Genomic DNA, 17,919 nt, shown 5'->3' on the forward strand with positions numbered 1-17,919 from the left:
TACTCACACCAAAAGGACAGTTATATTTATAGTATAGCTTTTAGTAGATAACATTAGAAGTAATTTGGAAAATGGGTCAATATATTGAAAATGGACCAATGTATAGGAAAATGGACTAATATACTGTGATATATTCTTACAAGAGAAATATTGTACTCAAATGAAGTTTTATAATACAAAAACATCATAGATGGAAACAACCATATAACATTAAGAAGAAAAAGACTAGAGACAAAAAACGTGTCCTATTTCAAAATAAAAAACATAATCTTGGGCAATAGATATGAGAATAATGGAGTCTGTAGGAAAATGCGACTACAGTAGATGTGGGAGATATTTATAGTGATAATAACATTCCATTTCTTGTTTGGAATTGTAGTCATTAGCTTGTAAGACTTCATCAACCTCTAAGCTTATGATGTACACACATTTTTCTATCCATTTATAAATTAAATTTTATTTTATTTAAATTTAATTAAACTTAAAATCTGTTAAAATAAATTAACATTTATTTTATAAAAGTAGAAAAATTCTAGGAAGAAGGTAGGACAGATTTCTCTTGTTATTTCAGCTATTTCCTCTTTAAACAAGAAAGATTTTCTACATTTTATCTTCAGGGTGTCCTTAAATGTAAATGTGAGCCAATCTGGGTGAAATGAACTTCTAATAAGCTGTGTTGAAGACTTCATTATCCACTCTCAGAGAAAGATTTGCTGATATGAGTCTATGAATTGTTTAACTGAAAATTTTTTTTGAGGGTTAGGTGAAGCTCCAATACATTTACACATATTATTTTGCCTCTTAAAATGATATAAAATAGGGATGCACCCAATATTTTGGCCAGTAATTCTTGAAAAAGTGTCTATATTTTCCAAAATATTTTTTTAAAAAGGCAAGGTGGATTTATTTCAGTTATTACTAACAGAAGAAAATAGTTTTTGGCACCCAGAGAAATACAAGAGTATAAATAATACCACTTTTTCTGATATAGCAGAAATACAACAAAACTGCAATTGTTGGCCAATATTAACCTTCATTCTTTTTGTTTGCTTTCATTTTATTTTTGAGACATGGTCTCACTATGTAGTGCAAACTGGCTTTTAATTCACTATGCAACCCAGGTTGGCCTCATATTTTTTAAGATCCTCCTGCTTCAGCCTCCCAAATACTGGAATTGCAGGCATGTACCACCCCAGCTGGCCGAGCTTGGATTCCTACATACAGAAATGTAGGACACTCAGTTTCTGTCTGCATGTTCATCAGCAGAAACCAGTGCTCTATCTGCAGCACTGAGGGATTTGACCACTTTGAACAAGAAAGAAATTTCAATTCTTCTAAATGACACTCAGCAACATAAAAAATTTAACAAAACTCTGCCATTTAAATAAAAAACTTGGAAAAGATAAAAGGACATTTCACAAGTGATAACTTTCGTGGAGATACCACAGTGGAATATAAAACCCTTTGAACTGTAAATATACTACTATAAAAATATAATTTTCATACTTAAAACTAAAGTAAATGGTTCATAATTAAATTATAGAAGACTTAATAGAAATTATGGAAGACCCAACAGAACATTCACATACACAGAATGTGTAAGAGAATATTTGGCAAGTATGAATGACAAGGTATTTGAAACACCAAGACAGCCTTCACTGAAGAATATATTATTCTGACATGAGTTAAGATGGTAAAGAAGACTTTATTCAGGACTATTACAATAGTTGTCAGAAATATTGCAATAGAGGAAAGAGATGGGTCTCAATTATGAACACACTGACAAGTAGAATTTATAGCCAAGAAGTAAATAAGTAGGTAAGTGTGTGAAAAATTACTAAGAAACATTCAAGCTAAGGTGTTCTTATTAAGTTTACTCAATGGTAATCATGCTGACGACAAACCAGGATAATTAGGAAAGGAATACAACAGCAAACTACTGGAAACAACAGGAAAATAAATAATTTGGGACAGTGCTTTTGGCTTTACTAAATTTTCTGCTACTGAGTTTCAATGAGTAGTGCTCTTTCAACTGGAATAAAAAGTATAGTAATTTATAAACTTAGGATTCAATTACCAATTTCTGTGAATCTCATATGGATAGAGAATTGGAAAGATTTTATCATATGAAAAAATGGTAATCTGAGCAATGTAGTTGAGGATAGCGATATGTAATGTAACAACCACTTGTGATTCGTATTATTTTGTCTTGAGATTCCGTATCACTTTGATTGCTCTTGCTTTGATTTGTTTATGTTTGTGATACTGGTATGCTACTATTGTGCTATTTCTTTGTTTGTTTCTCATTTACTACTCTCATTAAAATTAAAATATATAAAAAATTTTGAAGTATTTGAAAAAAATACTAAATTTCATAACAAAATAATGAGAATAAAAAGTTAATGTACTGTGTATTGTTATCTTCAAAGAAGGTAACAGTGCTGTGATATTATGACCTATACAAGATTATTTGAGGTGCAATAATTTTACAATAGTGTTTATTTGCAGGAAAACTCCTTGTAAGCAGAGTGAGATTTTGTTTTGAAGGCTAGCACTGCATGAAGAGTGAGGATAGAAGATGAAAACCACACTATAGAAGTTCCATTCTCTTTCAACTGCTTAACAGGTGGCATACTGAATATGATTCAGCCTACACACACCCCATTTCTTCACCTTTGTAACAAGAATAATATTTCATTTTTATTTATTTTTCAACATTGCACATTTCTGTTACCTTGTTATGATTTGTGTCTGGATGTTCCTTCAAAGCCTCATGTGGTCATGGGGCAGGCTTTTAGAGCTTATGGTTGATACAAGATCCAACATTGGGATTGTAGGCGTGAGTGCTACACCAGCCCTAGGGTGGATAGTTTGCACATGTAAGGGAGAAAAAGAGGCTGCTTGCCACTGCTCCTCCCTTTTGCTCTTGTTTTTGCTGTCTTCGGCCTCCAGAATGGTTGCCCTGTGCCATGTGCCTCTCTGCCTTGGAGCCAACCGAGTATGGACTGAAACCTCCATGAACTGTGAGATAAATAAATCTTTTCCTCCTTAATTTTGGGTGTCAGGTATTTTGTCCCAGCCACAAGAGAAAAGTAACTGAGATATACTTCACGGCAATTCGATGCATGTATAACATGTGTAACAATCATACCATATGAATAAACATTTCTGTTTCTCAACCATTAATCAATTGTATGTTAAGAATTTTATAATTTTATTTAGTGTATTTTGAAATCCATCACAGACTGTTTTGAAATATACATGACACCAATAGGTACCCTACTGTGCTAAGGAACAACCCAAAGGGATTCAGCTACTCTGTGTTTTTGTTTTTCCTTACTGAATTATTTTTCTGTGCACCCTCCTCCTGCCATCCTCATTCTGAGGTGACTGCTATATTAGTACATTCTTCTACAAGGTTGATTTAGTTTCTTTTTTGCAAATGAATGAGAAGGTATGGTATCTACCCTTGTTTGTCTGACATGTTTCACTTAACATAATGACTTTCAGCTCCACAAACATTGTTCCAAATAATAGAATTTAATTTCAATGCCTAATATTCCACTGTACAAATATTTTCTTTACCCATTAGTTCACTGATGGACATTTAGGTTTGATTCCATATTTGGCTATTTGGGATACTCCTGCAACAAATGGGAGGAAAGTTGTCTTTTTGATATAATGAGGAATTCCTTTGGGTAGATGTTAGCAATAGGTAGAGACAGAAATAGAGACAGAGACAGAGATGGAGGAGATAGAGATAGAGATAAAGTTAGAGATGGAGATGATAAAGATAGCCATATAGATGATAGAGATAGGATGATACAGATAAAGATAGAGATGATAGAGATAGAAATAGAGATGGAGGGAGGGAGGGAGAGAGAGAGAAAGAGAGAGAGAGAGAGAGAGAGAGAGAGAGAGAGACAGAAATTGCTAGATCATATGGTAGTTCTACTTCTATTTTTTTGAGGAATCTCCATACTGTTTTCCATAATGGCTATACGAGTTTATATTCCCAGCAACAGAGTATAAGTGTTCCCTTTTCTAACAGATAGAACATCTTTCTCACTGACTGCACAAAGTAGGATAGTTCCTTCTAAAGCAAAGAATGTCTGTGACCTAGCAAGTGCCTGTGGGAGAGTTCTCTGCATTTGCTAGCAAGTCAGAAATCAATCCTGTACCTTGCCTCCTCTTTCTTCTCCAAAAGTATGAAACGCTTTCCTGCTGCATACAAATTCCCACCAAAGGGGTGAGAGATTTGACTGTACTGCAAGCAAACGGTAACTGATGGAACACACAGGATAATGTTGTACAATTTTTCTTGCTACTTGTTCTGACATGTCACAGCTCTAAGGTATATTCTGTACAGAGATGGTACCTGGTCCCATATCTTATTTAGATAAGTTTTAGTCCATTTGTGTTTCGACAAGAATATGTTCAAAATTAATTATACTGAGATGATGTCATTTAAAGCTTGTAATTTGGAAATAATACCAATAATACATAGTTAATATACCTAAAATGATTAATATCAAATTTTCAGTGCAATTCAGAATGTAGACATTAATTTCAGAATAATATTAGCACTGACAGGGACTGGTCCAAGATTATACATCTGGTTAATCTCTAAGGAGCCTTTTTACTAGGTTTTTTATTTTAAAAAGAATAAAAAATAACAAAATAACAACAACATAGACAAAAACAAAACAAAGCAAAAACAATAACAATAATACAGGGTTTTCAAACAAAATGAAAACTATTAAAAGTTGTTGTTATATTACATATTGTTATCTTCAACAAAGTTACTCAGATTACCAGACGTAAGAATTAAAGATTGATCAAACCATTAAAGAGAATAAAAAATAACAAAAAAGGAGCCTTTTTTAAATTATAAGATTAAAACAATATTGACATTGAACCATGGAGAAAACAAGAGACATTAACTAAAGATAACAAATCCACAAGCATAGTGATATAAAGAGAAGTTAAATTTCAGATGACAAGTATTTTTGTTCTTGTTTTTTTGTCTTATTTTTGTTTATACTAATAGGGAATAATCTCTTCTCCCCCAAAATTTATACTTTGGAAAACTCATTTAAATAGTTTTAGATTTGAAAATGATAGTTTACTAATACGAGTATTAATATATGTATATATGGTTCAAATTATGATCACTGAAACAAATCAGAAGACTTTTACATATTTTCAGTCTGTTGTCTCCAATACCAGAAGAGAAGACAAATGTTCTCTGGATTCAGAGCAAGCAGAGTGTAATGCTTTAAAGGTTCTATATAGCAGTCAATGTACATTCATTTACAGTCTTGTAATCTTTAGAGAGGTTTCTGATTTATACTTCATAAATGAGGATGTAACTTCTCAGAAAAGGAGACTCACCAAAGTCACATGTTAGAGTCCAAATTATATTCAAGTTTTACTCATACCAGGGAACATAAAATTCATCTACCTTCTCCTCTTTTACCATTTTCTACCAGAGACAGATATTTTTTTCCAGTTTGTGAACCTATACTGATGCTTGTCCATTAAGGTCCATAATTTATATTAGATTTAATTCTGGATGATATGTTTTCACAAGTTTGGATACATTTATAATGCCACATACCTATCATTAGATAATAATGCAGAGCAATTTCACTACAAGAATCCACTACACATTTCTTATTCATGTCCCTGTCCCACCAATCCCCTGTGAATCCCTGAGGTTTTCTTAGCTCCATAGATTTGTATTTTATAGAATGGCATATATTTAGAGTAATACTGCATATAGTGTTTTCAAATGGATTTCTTTCACTTAGTAGTATGCATTTAAATCTTCTAGGTGTCCATATATAACTTGATGGCTGATGTCTTTTTAGTATTAAATAATACTTCATCACTGGGTGTGGTGGTGCACGCCTGTAATCCCAGAACTTGGCAGGCTGAAGCAGGAGGATTGCCACAGTTCGAGGCCAGTCTGGGCTACTTAGTGAGTTCAAGGCCAGCTTGAACTACATGGTAAGACATTGTCTCAAAAAATAATAATAATAATACTTCATTGTCTTGAGACACAACACTGTATGTGTTGGTTTGGGGGTTATTTTTCAAGGGAGGACAATATAATACAGGACACATATTTTATAAGATTATTTATAATAGTCACGCAAAGAATGATACACAAGAGAGTGCAGGAAATCTGTCCACACACTATAGACCAAGAAGTCTAGCAGAAGACCTGGATCCCAAGGAAATGTCCTGCATGAGTCCAGCTGAAGACCTAGAGCTCATAACAATGCCTCCCACGAATCCAACTAGACGCTCAGATCCTATAACAATATCTCACGTGGGCCTGTTTCATGGATCTACACTGGGAAGGCCCAAAGGTCAGTGGTAGAATCTAGGAAGTCTGTGCCAGCGGGAGCAAGGATCTGTGCTAGCAGGCTGAAGGATCTACACTGGAGTGGGAAGCAACATGCAAAGTAAGAACCACAGCTCCCTTGAAAGTTACCGCAGCCATCCTCAGCAACAGTGAGGTCCTGACAGGTAAAGACAGGTGAGTTCTCATCAGGAAAGCCAACACAGCAAGCTTCTCCAGGAGCCTGGCAGTGCAGTATCTTCCCCTCTGGAGCCAGGAAGTGACGCTCAGAGTGAGGACCAGAGCTCCTCCAAAGTAACCTGAAGCCATTCTCAGTGCCAACAAAGTCCTGAGCACCTAGGAGAATGAAAACAGCAAAGTTCATTAGTAAAGCCAGCATGACGAGCTTCTCCAAAAGAACCAACAGCTCCTTACAGCTTCTACCAGCTCCCAACAGCCTTTCTCAGCTCTCAGCAGCCTAACTTCTTCTTCTCCAGTTCTGTCTCTCATGCTGCTGGCAACAACCTCCCACTCTCAGCACCACGCTTATCGAGTTCAGCTGGGGGTTATAAGCTGACCACCAGTTGTCAATCCACTACACTGTATTAGTCACTTTCTCTTCATTAAGACAAAATATCTGACCCCTGAAATTTGAAAGAATAGGTGTTTATTTTGGCTCAGAGTTTCAGTGCGTTCCATCCATCATGAGCTGGCGCCAAGGCAGAAACTCAAAACTGCAAAATGGAAAGTATGGCAGAGCGAAGTTGCTCTCCACAGAATGGCCAGAAAATAGCGGGAAAGAGGAGGCACCAGGGACTCAAGTACAACTTTACAGGTCATGTCCCTGCCAGTAGAAATGAGGTCCCAATTTCTCATATGACATTAAGCTGTAGATTCATCAACAAATTAATCTACTAATGTGTATAATAACTTAATTATCCAATCACCATCCAAAAAATCCTGCCCCTGAAAAAGATAGATTTTTGGGTGACATTTTAAATCCAAGTGATGACAGTTCATCCATTTTCCTGCTGAAAGTCCTTTCGATTTCTTGTATGTTGTGGCAATTATGAATAAAGCTGAGATAAGCATCCATGTGCAGTTTTGTGTAGATGTAATGCATTTCAAGTAAATATCAGCAGGAATGTTTGCTGTACGGTAAACATATGCTTAGTTTCATAAGAAACCATGAGTTTGTCTTCCAAAATGACTGCACTACTTTGCATTCTCATCAGCAATGTAAATGCTAACCAACCTCTGGCATTATCTGTGTTCTGGACTTTGGCCATTCTAATACCTGCGGTAGTAGCTAGTTGTAGCTTCTTGCTTTAATTTGCATTTCCCTAATGATATGTGATTAGAACATCTTTTAATACGTTTATTTTGAAAGTTACCCACCTGTTACAAAATATCTGAGATAATCATCTTACAGAGAGGTAAGTTTATTTTGGCTTACAGTTTGGAAGTTTTCAGTCTATGGCAGGGCCAACACATAACTTTAGACCTACTGTCATAAGGAAGAAAGAAGAGTATGTGTGTAAAAGGAACTGTTGTAAACTGGTCTTTAGTAATGTGCAAGTGACAGACATATAGGTATGGAGGGATACGCTCTAGTCCCATTATTACTAGAGCTTTTCCCTCTGGGATGAGAACTTCACAAGTGTTTCTCATTTCTGCCCATTACTAGATTAGATATAACACGAAGGCTCTAGCAGACTGAAGTTTGGTATTCCCTCCCTTCACACAGAAAGCAGGCCTTTCCTTTCCTGAGTGTAGGTTTTAATAAATCCCCTTCAGGTCAGGCCTCGCTTAAATTATTTCTCCTGAGAATACACATTGTTACAAAAAACTGAAATACCATGTTCTATTTCAAAATTATTCACTTCTTCCCCTTGCTCAACTGGAGCCTTGGGAAGATTTCACTGTAAGAACACGGTATATGTCCTGGTGGTAAAATCATAAATGTGTACTTGCCCAGTGACAGTGTCTTCTTGGAGCATGTATCTCATGGACTCGTCTTTCCGAGCATCTAGCAGTGGCTTCATCACTTTTCAGGTATTCCTACAGCAAACTGTGATTCTCTGTATTGAAAAGTTTCCCTTTAATTTAAAGGACGATAGTTTTTCCTATGACCCCAGTTATCTATGTTTGTAAAGATGATTATTGATTTTTAGTGTGTTCAGTTTTTAAATTCTTAGGAGAGTTATAACTCAAAGTTTTTGCATTTAACAGAATAAATATAGATGACTGATTGACTGGGAGTAGAATTCTGTTCTTTTATGTAAAATTTTATAGTCTAATAATAAAAGAATAGTAATACACTGTGTATTTTTTTGTATGTTTTTTGAGGGAGGGTTTCACTATGCAGTTCAGGTTGGCCTTTAACTCACTTTGTAGCTTAGGCTGGCCCCAAACTCACTGTGACCCTCCTGCCTCAGCCTCCTGACTGCTGGCATTACTACCCTGTGTATTATTATCTTCAAAGCAGTTACTCAGGATACAACACAAACAAAAAAGATTCTTATAGAAAGAAACATACATAGTAACACAAAAGTTTCTTTTCCACCATCTAAGATAAACTAGTAATATATTTCAATATTTTTGAAACATTGAAATATGTAATTTGGGGAATTACTTGAGCTTGTTCATTCTTCCTGTTTATCTTCTTTTTTGTTCTTTATTTGTATGTTTATATATATTTCCTATTTCTCATATAAGAGAAACCATGGAATATTTTACCTGGTGTATCTGCCTTATTTTACTTAACATTATGTTCTCCAGTTGCATTCATTCACCTTATGAATACTTCAAGTTTAACACCCTTCAGTGAGGTACTCCATTGTATATAATTCCACATTTTCCTTATCCCTTCAGCTTTTGAGAGACATACATGTCATCTGCAATATTTACCTATTATAAATTACTTTCTATGAACATTGGTATGTATGTATCTTTTTAATATGATGATTTTAACTATTTGGGGAAGACAAAATTGTTTCATTTGATTTATATATTTATACAATAGATTTTTACGTGCCATAATAAGTATTTCTGAGTGATTTACAATGGAAAATACTAACTTCTTATTAAAAAAATTATCCTATTGGGCTGAAATTGCACCATTACTTCGATTTTGTGAGCCTTTAATTTACTATTCTAAGTTGTAATATACTTCTGTATATGAGTTAATTCACTATTTTTGTATACCTACAGTTTTATGTGTATTAATAGTTTTATTTTATTTATTTTTCTCTTAAAGAGACAAAAACAATAAAAATGATACAGAATTTCAAAACAAGATGATAGGAAATTAACAATTGTTATTGTATTGCATGTTGTTATTTTCTTTTTTTGTTTGTTTGTTTTCAGTTTTGTTTTTTTTTTCCAGGATCAGGAATTGAACTCAAGACCTTGTGCTTGCCAGGCAGGCGCTGTGCCACTGAGCTAAATCCCCAGCCTGTTATTTTCAAAGTAGTTGTTCAGATTACTAGATACAGGCATGCAAAACTGATCAAATAATATAAGCACTAGCGGTCCCTTTCAATGAACTAATAGAAAGTAATAGTACAACTACTTTAGCTATATTCTGTATATATACATATCTGTTTTTTCCCAGGGTAGTTTGTATTTTTGTCTCATAATTTTAGAATGAAGTAATTTTAGATATTGCCTGTAATTTAGAAAAAACACAGGGAAACCTCAAATGTCACATAGTTTAATTTGTTTTCATGTTTCTCTTTCAAGAATGCATTTCTCTGAGAATATCTTAGTAATTGTTCATGTCATGTTTGATTTCCTTTTTGAGCTTAAAGATAAACAATGATTTACTGGGGGTATGTCTTTCAGGCCTAAGAAAATGAATATACTGAAACATGTTGACACAAAAGATGAATTCTCCTCTGCCAGCGCTTCTGTCTGGCCTCTAATCTTGCTTTATAATTAATTAGCTGTCAGATCTGCTAAACTTCCGTGAAGAGACTCCACAGACATCATGGCAAATTGTTCTTGAAATTAAGATCTGAGCTGGGAATGGTTTTCAGTCTGACCTTACAATTCTCTTCATTGATTTTTCTGTCGTTTTCACCTGCTAAGAGCAGAAAGAAATGGAAATGGTGCTTTATTTGAGGATTTATGATGTAACATTTGAAAAAAATAATTTAGCATTAATCTCAAAATCACACACACACACACACACACACACACACACACATTCACAGTATAAATATAAGTAAAAAAAAATCCAAAACATCACATAATCATTAAATTAACATGTACTGGAAGGAACATTAATATAGAGAAAATGTAGATCATTATGAAATAAAGGTCTATGGAAGCATTTTATATTTTATAGAATAGTTTGTTTTATGAGACTAATATCAGTCAATAGTCAGCTTGCCTCTATAAATTTGATAAGCTCTGCTGTGGTATATGAGAAACACATACGGTTTATATCTCTGTTTTAATGTCAATGGCTCTTTCTGTATCATTTATAGTTTCCAAGAAATTTTTGGTTTTCAAAATGCTGAATCTCTTGGATGTTCCTCTAAGATAGTAATAATGAAAAAATCCATTGTTAATGGTGAAAAACATATACAAGGTACAACATGCCATTTAATATATTCAATTCTATATTACAGTCCCTGTATCATGATTCTTACTGGCAACATTTGAATGATTTAAAACATCTCACTAGTTTGGATAATCCTATTATGTATTTATTATGAAACAAATTTATCAGTAGTCTATGGAATGTTATTTATTAAATTGGGAAATATCTTTTACAAATGAGAAATGTACAACATGGCATGAATTAATATTACATTTTTAGGAAATACATGTCATATATTGAAATACATGTTTTAAATATTGAAAATTTGTAGTTCAGATATTATGTGAGTTGCCACTGATAGAGAGCTATGAATGTATATTCCTGTTCAGTTTTAGCTATTTAGATTCTATTCCTGGAATGAATAATAAAACATGCACAGAGTTGTATTACTATTTAGTGTACGTACATTGCAGTTTCTTCTCCATTTAACCTTAAAGAAAGATAAATGTTAGTATTTGTTTGTGTTTTAAATAAATGTAAACCCTTACATTGGAAAGGCTCTGTGACCTTTGAAATAGTACACTCTGATTAACTGTTTCCCTGTATTTATCATAGCTTTCAGGGAGAGGATTGAATGGTGACTGAATCAAGACACAGAATTTTGAAAAGGTCAGTATGGCATGCTGGTGAAAATCACCTCATAAAACTTCTTAGAGATATTTTCTTCACAAAATAGGCTGAAAATTGGTGGAGTAAAACATTCAAGCCAAATATTGGCTGACATTGAATAATGAATGAAAAAAGTGACAAACACAAAGAAAATGTCATAGTTTTATTTATTTTTTAAAATTTGTTTTAGTTGATCTATAACAACAATTGTGCATGTTAATAGAGTAATTTGTGATTTAAATATGTACGCATTCTATAAGATTTATGTCACATTGAACATATATATCTCCTTAAATGTTTATGATCTCCTTATGATGAAAACATTCAAAATATATTGTCCTAGATTTTGAAATATATAGTATATTATTGTTACCTGTAGCCAACGTACTATGGAGGAGCATGCAGAATTTTTTACTCCTATCTAATTATACTTTTTGTCTTTTTTTTTTTTTTTTTTTTTGATTTTTCTCCGGTACTGGGAACCAAACTCACGACCTTGCGCTTGCCAGGCAGGCGCTTTTGCCGCTGAGCTAAATCCGCAGCCCCTATTTTTTGTCTTTTTGAGACAGGATCTTGCTATGCAGTTCAGACTGACATTGAGCTCAATTTGTAGCCCAGTCTGGTCTTAAACTTGCAATGATCTTCCTGCCTCAGCCTCCCAAGTGCTGGGATTACAGGCGTGCTCCACCACGCCCCGCACTCCTATCTAATTGCAACCTGGTACTCATTGATCAACTTTCCTCCTTCCCTCTTTTCTCTGTCTCTCATCCTGTTATTGTTAAAAAACAATTTTATAAAATACACATGTGCAAATATAAGTTTATAATATGCCATATATTTTCAATACATTGTGACCTTTGTCATCAAACTGGATCCCACAAACACATCCCTTATATTTCTACTGTAAAATTTTACTTCAGCATCATAGTAGCTGGTTGTGCATCTCAGTACCTTTGCCTGAGAGACACAGGAAGCAATCTTTCTATTTAGTCACTTGGAACAAGGAAAGACAAGGTGTATGGATGCGTGCTAAAGTGCCAAACTAGGATGTAAACTCACAATATTTCCCATGAAATAATTTTTGCATATGCTTATCTAAGCATTACAGGGGGTGTAATACACCCACACCACTCTATGATTTATTGTTTAAAAAGTTATTTTTCATTTTTTTTTTCTGATAGAAGTAGCCCAATTCAGTACAATGGCACATGAAAAACCAGATTTGCACATTTTGGAGGAGGTCAAAACTGAATCATCATATTACTCATGCATGCATGGTAAAGATAATCCATTATGGCAAAACGCGTGTTTTTATAACAGAGGAGTGGTGTAGATGGTATATGATGATGATGATAATGATGATGATGTTGATGATGATTTGATGTTGCCCCTGTGAACCATAGTTCCTGCAACAGTGCAATGGAGCAAGAGTTGGCTGATACAGGCAGAAGGAATGCTGACCTTCACTCAGACAACAAAGAAAACAGCAATATGAATACATATCTGACTAGTTGAAATATTGCAAAATGGTTATACAACCAAATGGGACAATCCAATGTTAGAATTATGTCCAAATATATACTGAGATTCTTACCAGGAGGAGATGTATTAGAAAGAATGTTATTCAATGTTGGAAACTGTAACAGATGAAATGCTATAAGATGCTATGAAATACACAAAAGCTGAAATACAAGTAAAACATTCTTTATGCACCAATAGCCATATTCAAAAATGTATTTATTATGACACCTCACTAGCTGAACTGAAAGCATTTATTAATCTGTTATACTTAGGAGGGATTTCCCATGAAAACTGCAGTAATGTAAAAGAGTTATGGAAGATGGGTCAAAGTATAGCACAGAAATTAACTCCCTTGTGGATGCAAAGAATTATTCAACATCATCATCATTATCATCACCATCATATACCACCCACACCACTCCTCTGTTATAAAAACATACTTTTGCCATAATGGCTCATCTGAGAAATTTATCCTGGAACTCATCCATTGGTCCATTTTTGTACAGTAATAAGGCAAATGATGTTGTGAACAGACTTATTGCTCCCATCTCTAACACTAATCAGACTGACATTCGACAACTGATTTGCCAGCTTTAAATTGATGTTACATTTCTTAAATAAGAACAAATTGACCACCCGGGAACTGTAGGCAAGAACAAAGCAGAAATTCCAATTGGAGTGTTACAATTTCAAAACAGACAACCATATAGTATAACCTTTGAATTTCAGAGAGATTTACATTGGCCTCATATATGACAAAAACAAAATGCTACTGCTGATCTCAATATTGCAACACGATTAAAATATTGATAGGAAAACCTTGACAATATGGACGCCTGACCTGGAAACTTTCTACAAAGCCAAAGGCAGAGTAGATGATGATGAGCTGTGCAGCAATTATAACATTATTCAAAACGCAAAGCATTAGGCAATCCTAAAAATGTGTGGCATAAATAGTTTGATAGCTTACAAAGAAAACAAGAAGTACAAAATATCATGGAGAAATTTTCATAGAGAGCTGAGACTAGAACTCATAAGAGATCATTTACAGCAGAAGAAACACAAAATGTCTCTGCCAAGGAACTATGCAAACAAAAAAAAGTTGTGGGTCATACTGGTGAGCTGGCAGGTGAGCAAGCAGGCACAGCATCCCAAAGACCTACTATGACAATAGAAGAGCCAAAAAGCTGTAAAATGTGCCCAACAAGAAAGGACAGGAAGGCAAAATACACGTGACATCAGTGCTAGTGATACTTGTGTATGGAAAGTGAAATTTTGATGTGAGAAGCTTGCCTGGGTATAACAGTTGTAGCAAAGATTATTTTTGTTGTAGAGTTCTATTGGTGATTCCATGGTAGTTCACATAGGTTTTTATTTCTGATGTTATCTCTTAGGTACTGTAATGAAGTAAGCAGCTGATGTAAAAATTTTGATGTCTACTCTAAGCATTCATTACACATTTGATATTTTATTATATTGGCACTTTATTTCCCTGCTAAATGCACATCACGGAACATAGAAAGCTCCTGACAGAGCGGGAAGAGAAAAGAGGTAACAAGAATGGCCAGGCACATAGTCAGAGAAATATAAGCACATGGGTTAGTGTAGATGAGACATGTGCATGGAACATGCAGTAGTCATGGGTGAAGACTGCCTTGGGTGTGACAGTTGAAGCAAAGATGACTTCTGGGTAGACTTTTGTTTGTAGCTCACATAGCTTTTAATTTCTGATGTTATATCTAAAATTTTATAGGCAACTAAACAGCTGATGTAAATGTTTGATGTCTACTCTAAATGCATAATACATATTAAAAATTTAATACTTTATTTTATTAATATTTTATGTTCTTATTAACTACAGATTGACTAATATAATAAGAACGTCCTGAAAAAACAGCAGGATCAGGGAGATTTCAAGTATGTCCTATAAAAAGGTGAGGAAAGCAGAACACATATGCCGTCGTTGTAGGCAACATGAACGTTCGAAATACTGTTGTCATGTGTGACGACTAGCTTAGGTATGATAATTGAAGTAAAGATTATTTTCCGTAGAGTGCTATTGATATTTTCATTGTAGTTCATATGGGAATTTATTTCTGTTTTTGTTTTTTAGACATTGGACACCAAAAAACAATCAATGTTGAAAATTTTGGTACATGTTAAGAAACACTGAATAAATATAAAAAACTCAAAACTTTATTTTTGCATTTTTTCCTGTTAAACACTAATTATTAAATATAATAAAGCTCATAAAATTGAAATTAATAATTCATCAATAGAAATATTCTAAAAAATAAAAGTGAGTTTGACACACCCATGCTTATGGGCCTTTATGACAAAAAGTGTGTCATGCTCTGTGGGTTAAAATATTTCACAGAAAACGTGTAGATGTAGGTAGAAAGTAATTTCAATATGCCTAGTCTTTTAGAGGCCACTGAAACAATATAACATTTGTTTCTGCACTTGATATGTCCAAAGTATGTTTGGACAAAATCCTAACAGAAACATTAGAGGGACAGTAATTGCAAACCAACCCTCTTGAATGTGGAAGGAACACATGACTAAAATTATCAGCAAATGGATTTGGTACAAATAACAATACATTAATAACTAGAAAAATTTTGGAAAGCAAATATAGACTGATACTTGAAAATATAACACGATTTTTCAAAACATTGACAAGTGAGGACAAAAATATTCATCTGATTAATTAGTTAAAATGACAATTAAAAATAATTTAATGTAAAGGATTATTCATTGAAGATAAAACAGCTTCGACAAAATGTAAAAAAACTTCAATATGTATTATATTAATAGGTGAAATATTGAAAAAATTCCACTTGAGATAAAGTGAGAAAAAAATAATCTCCTGTGTCTTGTTTTTATTCAACATTAGAGAAACAGACTCACAAACTATGAATTTGTGGAGACCAGCTTGGCTCTTTCTAAGATGTAACTGCACACTTAGATATAGTGATGAGAGTAGACAACATTGAGAATAACCGAGAAGTTATGTTTCAAAAGGGATCAAGTGTAGATAAAGGTGAGCTGTTTGAATATAAACAAGAACATTTTGAGTGCAAACCATCCTACTTATGAACATTCTTAGAGAACGGCAAAAGTAGGAAGCTGCTTGATGTTTAAAAGAGTATTTGAACTATAAAATTCCTCAAGGTTTAATACAATCAATTTTTCATTTAAACAAAACTTACAAAAATATTGAGACTAGAACTTGCTCCCAGAGACTGGGAAAAATAATAACATCCTCAGTGCCAATGCCTTAAACCAAAATCTCTAGGAAGACACCCTTAACTGAACAATTTGTGTCTATTGCTTATTGCAGTGAGGAAGACCACACTCTATGGAGAATTGTGGTGTGTCAGTTAGATCATGTTTGAAATGGCTTATACTAGAATTGGTGCTAATGTTAGGTGATTTTAGAGTGACATTTACTGAATAGGGATTTTATTCTATGGTAGGTTGGATGCAATCAATAAATAAGTAATTTTATGAATATCTTATGAATTTATGAGCACAATCTCTCATTGGTAAAGAAGTAGCAGCTATTGTAAGCAATATGTAGGGTAGTTTGTTAATTTTTATGCTTTGTATGGAAAGTGTGTATGTTTCAGAGAAAATTGTTTCAGAGAAAGTGTGTATGTTTCAGAGAAAATTGAAAGGTTTTTAAAAATCACGCATGCATTTGTGTCTTATTCAGTCATGGTCAAACGTGGTTCTGTCTGATTTTGAATGTTTTTGAAATTGTTTATGCCCAACACATATGTTGGTACAGTAAAACTTACCTGTGAGTGTCAGGATAATTTATCAAAACAGAATAGGTTTCTGCTAGTAATCAGCCACTGTCAGGTTCTAGGACTGTTTTAAAAACCCTTTTATGTTCTGTTCTTTTCCATTTTAATACTTTAAAAGATGACCTAGAAAAGCTCCATTTTGCCATCATACTGAATGAATGGATCTTCACAATGAGAATCATAAAGTGGTAAAGTGACAAAAAGAGACAAGCAAATCATTTGCTTCTTGTTGGTAGAACACTACTCCTATGTGAAAGGCAGAACAGTGCCTCCCTAAATTGCCCACAGACTAAAGCCAGGAAGCTGTGAATACGCCCCATATGAGAGGAGGAGTCATGAATGTGCTTAACGGTCTCAACATAGGAAGCTCAGCCCGGATTAACCATGTGTAGTTAATGTTACCACATGAACGCTTGAAATAAACCCTACTACCTCTGAAGGTGGAAGTGTGGGAATGTGAAATAATGAATAACACCTCCAGAATGAAGCCTAGCTCTGGAGACAAGTTGATTTCAAACCATGAGAAGCATGTTGAGCTTCTGAACTTCATAACTAAACTATCAGGGCACTAAATTTGTGTTGTTTTAAATCAAGTAATTTTGGAGGTAATTTCTTTCAGCACAAGTGAAACTAATACAATTAATAAAAACTGTATGGCTAATAAAGTCTAGCCAATTGAGTTGGTGCTGTATATTTTACCAAGCCTCTGTATTTAGCTGCTACTCTCAGATGAATAAATATGTTTTCCTGGTACACAATAGGGATTCAGCAAATTAAAAAATCTATAGAAAGTTATGAGTCAAATGGGTTATGTCTTGTCATTAGATAAAACGTAAGCAAGGAAAAACATAAGTGAACTATAATTAACAAATGCAAAATTTGTGAATTAAAAGAATGACAAATGAAAGCAATATGGCAAGGGGTGGAATTATTTAGATTTTCATGTGAAATGGTGTTTATTAGAAGCTAAGAATGGCAGGGAATAAGTAGGGAAAGAGAAATTGTTGATCACAGTGCAG

Source organism: Chinchilla lanigera, unplaced genomic scaffold (genome assembly GCF_000276665.1).
Source record: "Chinchilla lanigera isolate Chin_1 unplaced genomic scaffold, ChiLan1.0 scaffold00008, whole genome shotgun sequence".
In the NCBI taxonomy this organism is placed as follows: Eukaryota; Metazoa; Chordata; class Mammalia; order Rodentia; family Chinchillidae; genus Chinchilla; species Chinchilla lanigera.